We start from the raw sequence: 12,331 nt of genomic DNA on the forward strand, positions 1-12,331 counted from the left end.
TCACTTTAAACCTATGTCCTCTGGTCCTCGATTCACCTATAAGGTAAACAGGAAGTAAAGATCGAATATTGGAGGGGAAAGCTTTAAGGTAAGCGAGGCAAAGTTTAATGGGGATCTGTAGGGCTACTTTTTTACACAGAGGGCAGTAAGTGCCTGGGATGCGCTGCCAGGGTTGGTGGTTGACGCAGTTATAATTGTGGCATTTAAGAGGCTTTTAGATAGGCATATGGATATACAGAGAATGGAGGGATATAGATTATATACAGGTAGATATGGAATAGTCTTGGCATCATATTCAGCACAGACGTTAAGGGCCAAAGGGCCTGTTCTGATTCTGTACTGTTCTATGTCTTGCAAAGAGTAAGATCCAGAAGTAATAAATTGATGCATGTGGTGTTTTCATCCACTGTGGGCCTGGTCCTTACCTAAATTCCTTAATTTCTAGCCAGCAACTGGAAGAACACTCTCACTTATATTCACTATGGGAAGGAGAGACAAGACAACATAAAGTACAGTGAGTCTCAGTCTCCCATTATGAATCACAACACAAAGTTCTAGAGGAACTCAGCAGGTCAGGCAGCACAAGTAAATGGAATGGATACATGACGTTTTTGGTCAGGACCCTTCTTCAAACTGATATAAAGGTTCCTGACTCAAAATGCCATCTGTCCATTCCCTCCATAGATGCTAACTGACCTGCTGAGTTCTTCCAGAACTTTTATTTGTAACATAAATCGGAAGCCTATTTCACTACAAAGGTGAAGTGCTCTCTGGAGCAGTTGGACCACAGCATCGGCACTGCTGCATTCTCTCCAGCATTAGCGCGCTCTCTGAAATGGGAAGAGAACTCACATATGACATAGTGGACAACAGTAGAACTGCTGTACCCAACAGTCTAGGAATCAACATGCATTCAAATTTGGCGTCACGCAAGCTTGTTCTTCCTCTTCTTCCTTGTTGGTTCATTGCGTTGTGCCCTTTGCTGATAACTGCCAGCGAATCCTCACTCTTATCAATGTCGGAAACGGCAGGATGAAATCGCCGGCATTCTTCCTCTTTCTTTTTATACTTAACGAAGTCTAAAGTGATACTACATGCTAGATGTAAGAATGAAAATATATTTGTCTCATTTCTTACGGTATATTTCGTGGTATCATGGAAACCTTGACCAACATAGTTGATGGAGGATATTTTGCATTTGATCTTTCTATCAATCCTACTACCACCACTTCCTCGCCATTTCCTTGCATTGTAGCACATTATCTTGCTTCTGCTGTTTAACATTTAATCTCGAAAGCTCGCACTGAATCCATTTCCATCGCATTGTCAGACAATGCATTCCTCACCAGTCCTTGTGTTGCCCATGTTAATGCAAAAGGCTGCCAAGTGCTATGGGCGCTGCGCTGAGATTAATCCTGGAACTACTAATAAGATAGCTACTGTGGGAACTGAACTTAAACTCAAGACCCTCCGAATTCAACCCAGCAGACTCGCAGGCATATAAATGTACAGACAAAGATGGATACAATGTCGAAGTGTGTAAGCTGCAAGTTCTTGACTCAACTTGCAAGAGAAACAGCGGAACATTTTTATTTGCCTTTTTTTAATTTTTAGATATATGTTTGAAAACAAAACCTCACTCACAGCGACGTGTAACCTTGGTTTGGGGGGGGGGGGGATTGGTTTTGTCAATATTCAGGAAAAAAACTGAATTGTTGATTGAAACCTGCAGTTTTGCTTCCAGTACTTTATTAGTATTCAATTAGCCAAGTTTTTATTTTAATTGCGAACGGGTGATAAATCTGGTGGGTGCCAGGCGTAAAACTTGGGCACTTCACTTTCGTTACGGTGAATACAATATATATATTTGCACACAAAAAAAAGAGGCCGTTGAGGATGTTTTCTGTGAGGAAGCGTCGATATTTTTAGTTCACGGGGCGGATTATAGTTTGGCGATTTTTTTTCTCTTAATGAACCCTGGAAAGTTGAGGTTTGAAGGCGGTGCTGTTGAGTTTATGTCTGTAGACGAGGGAAGGAGTGAGCCGCTGCTGCTGCTGCTGCCGCCGAGTGTCGGTGCTCTCAGGGAGTGTGAGAGTGAGAGGCTGAGCGAGTGTCGGAGGCGCGCTTGTCCATGTGGGGCTGTGTCATTGGTTTGTGGCAGAGCCCGCCCGCCGAGCCCAACCCAACCCAGCCCAGCCCAGACCCCCTCCGGCCCGGCACGGCACGGCCCCGCTCTGCTCCACACTCTCTTTCTCCAGCTCTCTCTCTCTGCAACTCGGTTCTTGTGCCGGCGGGAGAAAGGAAGGAAGAAGGAGAAGGAGGAAGGAGGGGGTCAGGGCAGGGCAGGAGGAGGAGGAAGCCCGATCGCCAGGAGCCACCGAGGACCAGGGCAGCGGAGCCGCCGCCACCACCACCCGTCTCTCGGCGCCTGTCGCCCGGGGACCGGAGCGCACTGACCCCGCACCGGACCGGACTGACTGCACCGCCCGCACCGACCCGACCCACACCGACCCCGCCGCTCGGATCTTACAGGCTGCAGTTGGAGGATTAAGTTGAATTGTTTTCTTTTTTGATGTGGACCAGCTGAGCGGAGGACGCTGTGAGCGATAGAGATGCTGCTGCTGCTGCCGAGGGACGGTATGTTGTGACTCTGAGCCGGGCGGCTTTTAGCGCAGGTACCGGGCTCTGGGCGAGTGGCCACGGCTCCACCTCGGGCAACTGGTCCCCTCTCCTGGGCGATCCATCCCCCCCCCCCTGGACGATGCATCCCCTTCCCCAGGGTGACCAATACCCCTCCCTATGCGACCCGTCTGTGGGTAATCCGTACCCTCCCCTCCCTCCCTCCACACCCCCCAAGCCCAACCCCTCTCTCCAGAACAACCCGCCTCCTCGCCCAACCTACACATGTCCCCGCCCCCTGAAATGCTGCCTGCCACCTCCCTCCCACCTTGCATCAGCCCCCCCACCCACCACCACTCGCTCCACCCATCTCACTTGCACCCCCCCTTATTCGCCTGCCCTCCCCCCAAAATTTGCCAGCCCTTCAACACCCCTGCCATCTGACCCACCCACACCATTTCACCCGCCCCTCCCCCCAATGTATGCCCCCAGTTCCTATCTCCACTCTCCATTTGCCCCCCTCCCCACTTAATTTGCCCTCAACACCCTTCAACAGTTTGACCCCCCCCCCATGGCAACGTTTGACCCCCACCGGTTGACTCCTCCACCGTTTAGCCTCCACGGTTAGACTCCCCTGCAGTTTGAACCCCAATTGTATGATTAACCCCCGCCTCCCTGGTTTCCCTCACCATCAGTCATCCCAGTCCACCGTTTGACACCCCCCCCCCCCCCACTGTTTGCCCCAAACCACCTTTTTGCACTCCCTCCCCACTGCCCATCCCAGCTTCTCCCAAACACCATGGAGTCAGTGTCGTCTGCTGCCCCCACCCACGTTAGGCCTTGCCAGCCATCCTCTGGATTCTTTCTCAGCTCCCTACCTCACCTGCACACGGAACATGTGCCTCACACCTCCTATCCCGCATACTCTAACTTTATCTTTGTGGTGACCCAGGTTCATTCCTTTCCCCATCCAATGTGTGCACAGGCCATGGATATCTCACCCTGTCCTATCTCCACCTTCCAGCACTACTGCCCTTTCCAACAATCACCCTGAGCAGACAGTTGAGATTATGTGATGCCCATGTTGCTGTGCAGTACTATGTTTAACTCTCTCATCCACATGTCCTGAGCTAAGATATTCCATGTCTTCAATTTTACATTCAGTGCACATGTGTGGGAGGATACTTATGATGCATGTTTCCACAGGATGCTTAAATGATTATTTTGTGCATTCCTCTTGACATTACTGGCGAGGTGCTTTTTAAACATATATATAAGAATGTTGTTTTATAGTTGCTTTCACAAAGTGTTTTCAGTTATAAATGTCAACCATGCTGATATTTAAAATTTATAGATCTGACATATTATCAAAGGAACCCTAGTCTTTTTCCACACACTCTGATGATTGTGAGTAACTTAACACAGGTGCTTACATTTTGATGTTGGCAAGCAGGAAAATCAACATGGTATAATCAACCAAGTTTTAACCAGAAACCCATCTACCCAAGTTTTTTCTTTAAAAATCATGGTTGGTCTTTTTAAAAAGTGCAGTGAGGTTTGAATCCAAACAACCCAGAGCATTTTTCTCATATTCATTTGCAGTTGATATGTTGAAGGTGGTGAATTTTTGTAAACCAGTGTCATTTCTGGTCAGAATGAGTACTGTCTGTTGACCTATGTTTTGTTGTATGCCCTTTTCTTTTAAATGAATGAATTATGACTGATTTATAGATTTACGATAAAACAGTACAAAGTATGGAAGTTTTATTCAGTGCAGTCTGATACATACCGGACGTGGGCCAGAACTTGGCATTCTTTGCGTTTGCCAATTGTTTGTTACAGATATCTTGCAGGATGCATAATGTGTAACAGTTAACGTTATCCAGACAATGGACAGTTTGTTAGATTTATATCATTAGTAAATGATTAAATAGTGATATGAAATACCAGAACATGTTTGTACCAGTTTGTTCCAGTTGAACAAGAAAAAGTAAAACATTATGAATTAGTAATGGAAACATTGGTTAATTTTGCAAATAGATTTACAGCAGGTTGAGTTTGCTGAATTAAAATGGCTGTAGTGTTTGACTTTTCTGTAGAGATTGAATTAAGAAATTTCAAAGCGGCTTGACTATTCTTAAATTGATCTGGTCATTTATTAGTGAGATAAAATAAAGTTCAAATGCCTTGTAAATTTCATGCAATTGATTCTTAAAAACCAAAACATTTAAGCCACATTGTTTGAATGGAAAATGGGCTTTAAACAGTGTTTGTTTCTTCTGTGTAGGGAGTTATACCACGACTGTTTGCCAAGCAGTTTGCAGAGATTAGCTGCTTCCTGATACTAGATGTACAATTTACTAGGTGGAACATCCCTGCAAATATCAAAACGTATGCAGGGGCCTGCTCTTTTCTTTCCTTATCCTACTGTCCTAACAAAACGTCTCAGTTACTTTGAAGGACATATTGCTGTCGATGAAGATAGTTTTAAATTAACATGTGGCAGTGGGTAAGTAACTGGGAATTAATTGAGGTTGAAGTAAGAGTAATGACAATGGGAATGTTGTCTGATAGGTAAGACTTGAGAGGTGAAGTTCCCAGTGTTCTGTATTTGAGCCCCAGTTTTATATCACTGATTTGGAAGAGGAGATTGAAGTTTCTATTATCATTTTTGCATGTCTAAATTAGAAGGCGCAGTAAGTTGTATTAATGGCAGCAGTATGTTTTGCAGAAAATGGCTGAGTTGGAGTACAGTGCAGGGAAGTGTTAAATCATCAGCTTTTGGATTTAAGAAAGAAAGGTTAAAATAATTTTCTTAATGGGAAGTGACTGCTTTGTGAAAGAGCAAAGGCATTTGGGTATCCATTTGTGTGCAAATATGAATAGCAATTTAAAAAGTATTGCGGGATATTGGTGTCTGCATCAGGGGGCTGATTGTAAAGAGGAAATTGTTAAGGTCCAGTGATGCAAAGTTTAAAAAAAAAAATTATCTCACGTGTCATACTTGATTTCAGGTACTGCACCTCAGGAAAGGTGCATTGATTTAAAAAAAGGGTATGGTAGATTCATCAGAATAAGACGATGCCAAGGTTGATTTGAGATGACAAACTTGGTTTTAAATGCCTTGAGTTTATGAGGTTGTGGACTAACTCCATTACAAAGAGTAGTTTTATATACTACTCTTTATAATGGAGTTAGTTCTGCTGTAAATGAACTCCTGAAGCACTTCCCCTATTTTCTCACAGAAATAGTGAGGATGGCGATATATTTGACATTTCAAGATTGTGGTTAATAGATGTTGAGCGATGGAGGGTGGGTAAATAGAATTAAGCTGCAGATAGCCATGATGTAACAGTGTTTCTGTTGGTCTGGAATAATCGAGTGGGTGTACTCTTCTGCACCTGTTGATGGTCATCTTCATTGTGGGAGAAAGTTGGTGCTCTATATAATCTGACTCAACATTCATTTTTGCAAGAGGAAGGGATACCTTTCTTACATCAACTGCTGCCTTTGATCATTTAAGATCATGAAACTGGAGTTGATTTTAATGACATCATTACACATTGTCTTAAATCCACAGACCATCAGAACAACTCTTGATGTAAACACATTTTTCAAATCTTTATGTAGTCAGTACGAGATTACTCTCCACTAATTTGACATTTATTTGTTTGCCAAATTGAGTTGGCTTTTGTTTATTTTTTCCGATTGTCACCATCACAGTAGCCAGTCTTCAGCCAATTCATATACACTATGAGAGCTGTGGATGCAGCAAAGGCAGTGGAACCAGGTGCCACCTCGGCTATTGAGTGTAGGAAAGAACTGCAGATGTTCATTTTAAACCGAAAATAGACACAAAATGCTGGAGTAACTCAGTGGGACAGGCAGCATCTCTGGAGAAAAGGAATAGGTGATGTTTCAGGTCGAGACTCTTCTTCAGATTGAAGACTCGTTTCCACGCTGCATCTTTGGAGTGTGGGAGGAAACCGGAGCACCCGAAGAAAACCCATGTGGTCAAAGGGGGAAACGTACAAACTCCGTACCGACAGCACATGTAGTCAAGAATGAACCCGGGTCTCTAGCTCTATGGCAGCAACTCTACCGCTGCACCACTGTATGCCCAAATATTTGGAGCGGTACACAAAAGAAGATGGCGGTGGCTCTTGGAAATTAATCATCTCAGGCTAAGAATTTCTCAGTGTACTGTCCTAGGCCCAGCCATCCTTAACTGCTTCACTCACAACCTTCCATCATCAGATTGTAAATAGGTCAGTGATTAATTGTGCAATGTACAATTCCATTCACAACTCCTTAGGAAATGAAACAGTGCATGGCAGTATGCACCAAGATCTGGACAATATTTGGGCAAGGGCTGATATGTAGCAAATAACATTTGAACCTTAAAGGAGCCAGGAAATTACCATCTCCAACAACTGTACTGACAGTAAGTACCTATAATGGCATTACCATTGCAAAATCCTCCATGATCAACATCCTGGCTCCACTCAAATGTAGAAACTCAAATGGACCGCATGAATACCATGGGTACAATAGCTGGTGAGAGGCTGTGACACTATCCCTGACATCAAGGCCCTTCCTGTATCTATAAGGCACGGTTCAGGACTGAGATCACATCCTCTTCACTTGCCTGGATGCGCGAGGCTCCCGAAACACTCAAAAGGTTTGACAACATCCAAGACAAACAGCCATCCTGACTGGCACCTCATCCACCATCCTAACGATTCCACCATTGTACAATGCTGCAGTATAGGTTATCTACAAAATGCTCTGCAATTGTTTGTCCAAGTTATTCTCAAGTGAATGATCATTATGACCAAAACCAACCAGGAGTAGCAGGTGCTTGGGGCACTACCACCCTACCACCTCCAAGTCACTTTCCTGTTCTTTCATTGTCCCTGTGTCTAAATATGGGAACTTCCTACCAACATCAATGCAAGAGCAGTTTGTACTGCAGCAATTCAAAAATGCAGTTTGCATTCTAAAGAAGGCACCCTCTCAGAGCATTTGGGTATGGGCATCAAATACTGGCCTTGCTATTGTTGTCATGATCCTGATTGGGAGTGTTAGTGAAAATAACAGATGTGATTCCTATGAATTAGATATTCAATCATAAGAAATCCAGCTTCAGCAGCATGTTTATTTACTCCACTGCACCAGAACTGGATCAGATGTGTATGTATGTTGAAACTTTTTTGAATCCATGTATTTCCATGATGATTTCAGAGGCTTTTTGAAGCAGATGATCTGCTTAAATCTCGAAATTAATGAGAAGCTCTTTCTGACAGATTGTTGTGTTGGTCGATTCTGGGATGTTGTCAAACTAAATAAGGAGAGAGGATGGGGAATCAATGAAGCTTGCAATGGTGAGGGTTAATATTTCTTTCCAGTAAAACCTATGAAAAGAATAATGTAATAAAAAGGAACTACAGATGCTGGTTTATACCGAAGATAGACACAAACTCAGCGGGTCAGGCAGCATCTCTGGAGAAAATGGATAGGTGGCATTTTAGGTTGGGACTCTTCTTCTGACTGATTGTTTGGTGGGGACTGGAAGCAAGGACCAATCGGGGCCAACTGTTGGCTAGATTAACTCAGATAGAGTGGTTCCATGATAGGCCAATTGTTGGCTAGAGATGGTGTGATCGCATGATGTATGAAAATTCAAAACAAAACCCAACTTCAGAATAGCAGCGAACAAGAATTGTATTATTACCATATGGGTAAATTGGCAATTGGTAGGAATTAACTCAACCATTCTTGATTTAATTGTTGCAGTAAAACTTTAATCTGGATCTAATTGGTTGGCAATCCTGATTATATGGTGTCTGACACACTTTAGTCTGGAATGTGAGCTGAGGCTTCAGAGTTGCTGGAGCTAGTGCCTGCACCGAAGAGGGACTGAAGAGGGACCTCTTCTCAAAACATCACCTATCCATGTTCTCCAGAGATGCTGCCTGACCTGCTGAGTTACTCCAGCACTTTGGTCTTTTGTGTATTAACCAGCATGTGCAGTTCTTTGTTTCTGCATTTTGTCTGCACAGTGGACTGGATTGTGAGTGATGTGGGCCTGGGTCAGGAAGGAACATGGTAGGTCTGAGGACAGAGCTGGGATCCGGAGTGTTTTTTATTCCCCACTGGCTTCCCCAAGTCTCTGGCTTGAATGGAAAATTTGTTGAACTAACATGAAATATGTAAAACAAAATGAAACAGAAGATCTAATGGTCTGGAAAATCCGCTGGTCAAGCACTACCAAAGTCAAAAGGGTGCCAGATTATAGTTATACTTCAGAGATTTTTCTTTAAAAATATACTTTGATTTTAGAGAAGTAGATTTTACTTGGCTGATCTTTGGTCAATGATTATTGTATTGCGACCATCAATTTGCTTATAGTTGAATGTATAGAATAATGGCTTGGTGACTCTTTTTGCATTCACCTATGGTATCTTGTGCCTCCCCCTGATAGTGGTTTAAATGTCTAATTATTGAAATGCCTCTTTGTGGCAAGAACTGTAGAATCTATTGGAAGCAATGGGTTGGCCTCATGTCCTGTCCTCCTTGGGGTTTTAAATGTAAAATTAGATGTTTAAGCCACTGAAGCAGGAAGATGGAAGATATTGGAGGTTGAACAGGCGTCATTTTTTCCCTTGCATTTTGTTTCCCAACACTAAATATGTTCATTTGCAGTTGGAGAGGTAGTTGTGTACCATGAATTCCATCCGTTCTCTGAGCATGATAGTTTTTCTTCTGTCAAACCCAACTAATCCTGCCAGTTCCGCAAAGCGATGGACTAAGGCTTTACAACACTTGTTAAATCTAAGTGTTGCCAATAGTTGAGGCTTTGTTTCCCTGAGTTTGCATTTCATAATTCTACAGAACAGCCCTTCACTTGAGTTTTGATTCCACTTTGGCCCCATTCTCTTGTGCATTCATTTGTTCTGAAGTCTTTGAGTCAAGGTGATTTCCCCTCTTCATGTTACTATCTTCATTGCTGTCTGTTTCCTTATTTTCACACAACATTATCAGTCATGTAATGGATGCACTCCTCTTTGTTAAAAGCGCTACTACATAAATCAAAATTAACTTTGTTTCTTTATCCCAGCAATAAAGTAAAGAAACTAGTAAATTATGGAAAACTCTTATTAATCTAGTTAAATGGGTCTTGGTTTTAAAATGCATCCACAAGAAATGTCAAAGGGGATGACACATATATATTAATATTGGTAATTATGTAACTTCACTGGCATTCTATATCCCATCATGAAAAATAATTATGTTCAAAATATCTAAAACAAATTACTACCAATGCTAGGAATCTGAAATAAAATTACAATGCTTGAAATACTCAGGTCATATGGGATCTGTGAGAAGGGAATGTTTAGGTGCATGATCTTTTGCCATTTTACTTGAGAATTTATATTGTGACAATTGAAGGGGACACACACACCAACACACACACCAACACACACACCAACACACACACCAACACACACACCAACACCAACACCAACACACACACACACACACCCTAACGGGTCAGGCTGGAGGACATGAAAAGGTGATGTTTCGGGTCAGGACCACCTCCAGACTGAAGATGAAGTTTTGGCTCGACACCCTTCTTCGACGGGTCCTGACCCAAAACGTTACCTGTCCATGTTCTCCATGGATGCATGACCTGTTGAGTTACTCCAGCACATTGTGTCATTTTTTTGTAAACCAGCATCTGCCGTTCCTTGTTTCGACTTCTCACCTTTATATCTACTCTTTCATAACCCCAGGAGGCCTTGATATCTTTGGTCACTGTGTGAGCAATGAGGTAAAGGAACGGGTAAGAATGACTGCTGAGAATCAACACACTCAGGAAAACTTCCCTGTACTTGTACAAATAATTCCAGGAAATCATTTTGTGCTGTTGCAGAGGTTAATGCCTGACCTTGGGCAGTGTGACATTCCCACAGTACTGCACTGGTCTCTTTCCCACTCCTTCAGAGATCCCAGAACCAGAGTGGGTCTTGAATGTACAACTTTCTGGTGTAGAGGCACACTATCATGCTGAGTGTTTGTCAGCAACAACTGGAGTTCCTTCTGTGACCTGTTTTAGTGCTGACCAGTATATAGAAAGCTAAGTGTTACAGAAACATCAATATGATACGTTTCCTCGTCAATAAGAAATCATCTTCGCAGTATGCAAAGCCGTTTGATTTTTCTATTATAAAACATGGCCTTTCAGATTTTGATATTAGAAAACAAAAGGACACAGAGTGCTGGAATAACTCAGCAGGTCAGGCAGCATCTCTGGAGAATGTGGATAGGTGCCGTTTTGGGTCGAGATATTGCACATGTTCTCTATCCTTTGTAACAGCTGCCTCACCACTGTGGCATGATACAACCACTCCAATAAAAGCTAGTTTTTGTCTTCTTTTATTCACGCTCACACAATTGAATGTGCTTGATACACTTGCATTTTGAATTCAGATAGTCAGGAAATAATGGCAAATAAAAAAAACCTGACAGATTTATTCAGAAAGACTGCCAACAGAATAAAGAATGCACACTGGAAGGAATTTTCATGTTTTATTGGTATGTGTTATTTGAATAGATTACAATTGGAACTGCAGAAATATAATGATGAATCGAGTTAGAGTAACCCCATGCAGCTATGCAGATTAATGGAATTGCAGTCTTTTTTTTCCACTGGTTTGAGTGATTTAATTTGGGCAAACAAAGGCTGCATTGTTTGAGAGTTGCTTGCAGGTGTGTTTGTTCAATATTATGTGATGTAACATTAAACCATACAGGTGTTCAAGTATTTCTTATGTGGCTGAATAATGTCATTTAATTCCACCCTATGAAACTTATCGTGATTGAAGTAACCATCATTGCTGGAACTGTTTATTTCCCTCAATTACATGTTGCTCTTGCAATAATCCGAGTGACAACACACCACTTAAACCCTGTTTTGAAAACTTTTCGAAGGTAGAATGAGAGAAAGGCACACGGTATGTCAAATCTATTTACCCCAAGTACAATCCTCGCTGACATTGAAGCTCATTTATTTAATTGCATTTATTTGAACGCATGTTTCAAGAATTTTTGTTTCACCAACTTTCAGAATATCTCCTCTTCGCTGCATATTCACCATATAATGCAGTTGACTGCCCACCTTTGTTCCATTTTCCACACCCTCCCTTCTGTACTTTTCCCCTCACAAATCACCACCACCCAATTTAATATCACTGTGACTTGTCTGTGAAATCATTCAATCATTCATTCATTCATTCATTCATTCATTCATTCATTCATTCATTCATTCATTCATTCATTCATTCAAGAGATAAGCCTGTGCTTTTTTAAATGTTGTGTACTGTTTAATTGTCTTGGTCCGTATTTTGTCGTGACATGAATTAACACCCTGGTGGTGAATCCGATGCCATGACTCACTGGTGAAAAACAACATTTGGGACCAAAACATCCCCTTGCATATTATTATTTCTTTCTGACTAACAGACCTTCAAGCTGGTTGTGTGTACGGCAATGTGAATACAGAGAAGAAGGGAAGTCCTTGTAATGAGTGAGCTCAATACCCTCAGCAAGTCTGATGACAGTCATTACATTAAAATTTAAGAACAAAACAGATAATTTTTTTTCCTTTAAATTAAAAGCATGTTTGTGAAAGACTGTGTAAGAGGCGGCA

The 12,331-nt window shown here is 42.4% G+C and overlaps 1 protein-coding gene across 2 annotated transcripts in view; it reads left to right on the forward strand.

Annotated features, from left to right (window-relative positions):
* Positions 1 to 2,214: 2,214 nt before the first annotated feature.
* Positions 2,215 to 12,331, forward strand: part of LOC129703972 (C-terminal-binding protein 2) — a 265,226-nt gene continuing 255,109 nt past the window's right edge. For both annotated transcript variants that reach the window (XM_055646726.1, XM_055646728.1), the window contains exon 1: positions 2,215 to 2,637. The gene's annotated coding sequence lies outside the window, so the exon portion shown is untranslated. The remainder of the gene's footprint in view (positions 2,638 to 12,331) is intronic.

The sequence above is a fragment of the Leucoraja erinacea genome, chromosome 15 (assembly GCF_028641065.1).
Source record: "Leucoraja erinacea ecotype New England chromosome 15, Leri_hhj_1, whole genome shotgun sequence".
In the NCBI taxonomy this organism is placed as follows: Eukaryota; Metazoa; Chordata; class Chondrichthyes; order Rajiformes; family Rajidae; genus Leucoraja; species Leucoraja erinaceus.